Source organism: Salvelinus alpinus, chromosome 5 (assembly GCF_045679555.1).
Source record: "Salvelinus alpinus chromosome 5, SLU_Salpinus.1, whole genome shotgun sequence".
NCBI lineage: Eukaryota > Metazoa > Chordata > Actinopteri > Salmoniformes > Salmonidae > Salvelinus > Salvelinus alpinus.
Window position 1 is genome coordinate 13,989,035 of NC_092090.1, and position 4,104 is coordinate 13,993,138.

Consider the following 4,104-nt stretch of genomic DNA (forward strand, 5'->3'; position numbering starts at 1 on the left):
GTAAACACCAGGAAGGAAGCTCCACAGGAGGGGAAGGCCCCAATCAGGCAGATAGTTAGACAGCTAAATCCCTTTTCCAGAGGCATTCCAAATAAGCCTTAGACATTGTTTATCTGCTATTTAAAGAGGAATTGACCCGTATGCGGAAAAGGTCTTTGACAACACTGTAATTCTCATTACTTCTCATTAGCGCTGCGGCGGGTATCGCCTCTTTAATCAAAACGTGCATCTATTTAGATGCGCTGTGCGCATAAGTCATTTATTTTCATGGCACATTCCTGTACTGGAAGCCAAGTGATAGCACATAAAAGCAGATCATCTGTAAAGCTCCCTACAACCCTGTCGGAGATGACTTTAGCAGGCTAGTGCTTTGTCAGACACAAAACAGGTCCTTGAGCGAAGAACTCTTGTGTTAACATGACACCAAGTAGGAATTTGTGAAATTGCATGAACATTATTGCAACCCATAAAATGAAGACTCCACTCGTTGCTTACTCCCGACTGGCTTTGGTGTGTATGCAGAATGTAATATATCATGATGTAATATCATTATTTCTCCCTAATTATAAACATCTGGCTGTGAAGTATGCGAGTGACGCTAAACGGCTAAGTCTGCAAAAACAAACAAAGAAATGTCTGACAGCGGTGTTTATTCCTCTCAGTATTAAAAGGCTCTGAACGTCAGAGCTGGAACAACGGTGTCGGCTTGGCACTGGGCCTATTCTCAGACTTCCATTGGTAAGGGTGAACGATTGGTACATTTCAATCTTAATTGCTTCGAAAGATGAGCCAAGCTTAGGGTTCATTTTCCTCTGGCTGTGTGGCCTAATTATAGATATCTGGCTGGCAAGACTCCTCATTTATCTAGCCTCCTCTCTCTCAGACAGTGTACACGGCCCCAGAAGATCAATGTGGTGTTAAGATGGAAAGCCTCAGTGATGTGGAACTGATGAAGGGAATATGTGCACAGGAGCTGGGCTCGGGGAAAACTCAAGCCCCTGGTGAGAGCTGTCAGCAGGCCCGGAGACAATACTCTGGTAGGAGATACACACTAAAGGTCATGTAACTGATGTTGTAGAGTCTGTAAGGATGGTGTACTGTATCATTCGCTATCCGCCGAGTGTATCTCTGCTCACGCGGGACACCCCTAGTAAAGCTGTCGTGTAGTTTTAGATAGAATGTGGTTTGTTGTTGCTGATGTTGGTTGTTGGGTCACAATGATGTAATGTGTAACCGGATGGATGATAACCAGTAGAAGAGGATGGACTGTGAAAAGAAATGGCCACATTTCAGAAACATTGTTAGCTACTACTTCAAACTTCTTATCCAATATCTGGTTACTAATTTGTGGTAAGTCTTTCAACATGATTCACTAACATGATAGTTGTTATGTAATAGATTGACCCAGCAATATCACGGCAAAGACATTTGATATGAAAATTAAAATAGCCATTGGGGGTGAAAGAATCATCCGAGACAGGACATCAAGGTCTCACTGACAACTGGAAACGTCTCCCAACTCCCATCCCTACCTGACCCACCTTCCTGTCTCTCCTCAGGGACCCAACTGTGTGACAGCCAGGGAAAAGTGTAAGTGTGTGTGCAAGCTAGTGTGTGTAAAGCCTACTTGGCTGACTGTCAGGGTGCAGCCGCCACGGTCACTCAGAGTTGAACCAGTGTTTTCATTAGCACTCTGCCACTAGGCGGCCATTAGGGAGCCTCTCAGCACTCCCAGAGATCCTTCATGTTGTCACATTCCATTTGGAACACTTGGATTTGAATAAATACACGTCCCCCTAGCACGCTCCCCTTTCGGGATGCTGTTATTTCTTGGTTAGTCATGTTATTGCAGGGATACACTTTCCCTGTGACTGATTACTGCAACTTATAAACTCCACAACTTGCTAAGGTATTAATCCACTGTCATGCTCTTTCTTGGCTCACTCCAGGCCAGACGTTAGCCTGTGCAAGCTGCTTTGCCTCATAAAACTCTGACATTTTGTTGGCGGAAGAGGTTACCCGGCTGGACACTGTGCAATCAAATGTGAACTGGTTGAACGGACTACAAACCTCCAAGCCCTGGAACATTGTTGTGGGAAAACGGTGGTCCGTGAACACTGCTGAGTCAATTAGGGAGTCCATCCACTTACTCGGATGTCGTTTTTCGGGTTTGTGCGCAGCGTCTCCATTAAGCCGCGATGGGAGGACAATTATGTCAGCTACGTTGTGGAGGACACAGGGTTCTGCCATACATCCATTACTTTGATTTTTCGCTGCCTCAAGGGAGGGAGGGGAAATGGAAGAGGAGAGAGTAGAGCGTGGACGGCATGCAGGCAGGAGTGACCTTGTAAACATCCTCGCTTCAGAGCAGGGTGAGGTTACATTAGACGCCCATCAGAGTCTAAGTGGCAGGTGCCAGAGACGGGCTCTTATGTCTGTGTGCCGGCGGGCGTGCTGCCAGGGCCCTCTGCCCTTGGACCGATGGTAAACGCTGAGTGTGTGTTGTGGAAGGTAATGGTTTCCCAGCGCTTGCTTGTTCATCCAAAATCCCTCTTTAAAGGACGAGGGAGATTAAGAGGCTCTCGGGTGTCGTACCTCTCCCAAACCCGCCGACCTTTTCCCTGATTGACCCGTCAACGGCTAGCCAGTCAGGTAGGCGCTTTCCTATTAGAGGGTGGGGCTGGAACCGGCATCTTTAACAAATGAAGACAAAGGCTTTTTGGATGGATGCCATTTTCTTTTCTCTGGGCCTCGCCACATCTCAATCTGAATGTCCACCTCTAAGTAGCAGCAAATGTTCTGTAACAACAGCTTTGGAAGGGGAAAGATGGGATAGAAAACCTCTGAGCTGAGAGGTTTTTGTTAAATGTTCAAGTGTCTCTTTGGCTCATTGGAGGTTCTGGTCGTTGACTTTCGTAAAGCTTTTCGCTGCAGCTCATTTGCTTAGACGTTTTGGGATGATAGAATGTCTCCAGGAGGAGGATGGGCCCAGATTCTTCTGTGTGTCATTGGGGAACAGAGGGCAGAGAGCAAAAAAAAACATACAGCTTTATGGGGAAAATCAGTCCTTGGTTTTGACCTGGAAGATGCTAAGGTAACTGGGGTGACACAATTCATTGTGTGATTTGTATGATATGATATGAATACACAAAGTCAAAGATGAATGCATAAGGCTCCTATGAAATGGTGGCTGGAAATAATACTTTCTTACTCATCTTGACATCCTTGTTAGATAAATGCCTGAGCTGGCTGTATTCACAGGGAGACAGTCCCAGTCGGTATTAGATAGAACGTCGTGGCCCCGCCCGCCTTTGAGGCAAACAACCTGTGGTTACCTAGGTTACCCCATTGTCTCACAGCAAAATCTTGACCTTTTTTCAAATGCAATTTTCTTGTTGTCGGCTTGTTTTAGTCAATTACAAAGCTGAATTTAAGAAAAGTACATGTCTAAAGATGACTTTTCAACATTGCCTCCTTCCGAGCGTTGTCACTCCTTAGAAAAATGTAATAATGTAGAGCTTCCATCATGCTCCTCTTCATGGCAGTCCTAGCAGCCATGTGAGTGAGGGCTAGCTAGCTACCGACCGGAACATTAAGCTAGCCAACAACAACAGCACAAACAAATGGACTATACAGCTACAAGTGGTGAGTGGAGTTACAAACGGATTATGCTAAACAAGTTCAACTTCTTACCTGTGATGAAATGTTTTCCACAAACATAAAGCTACGTGTAGCCTACTTGGACACGGGGTCTCCACATTTCCCACTCTCCCACCCCGATTAGCCTGAAGCCACAGGGCTCTTCTCTCAGTCTCTATTTCCCTACGTGGGAGCATTTTGAACCGTAGGTTCATGTACATTTAACAACACAGCAGCTTTTCAGCATGTTTTGTTATTTCTGTATAACTAAAAACAACGACGAAGTTGGCTCTTTTACAATGGGGGTCAATAGGAAATAATGTTTATTTTCCCCAGTTTGTGGGCATGGTTGGGGAATACCTTATTATTCCGTGAATATCGACTCTGAGTATATGTTTGGTCTACTGTATTCAGAGTGAGATATGTTTGGTCTACTGTATTCAGAGTGAGATATGTTTGGTCTAC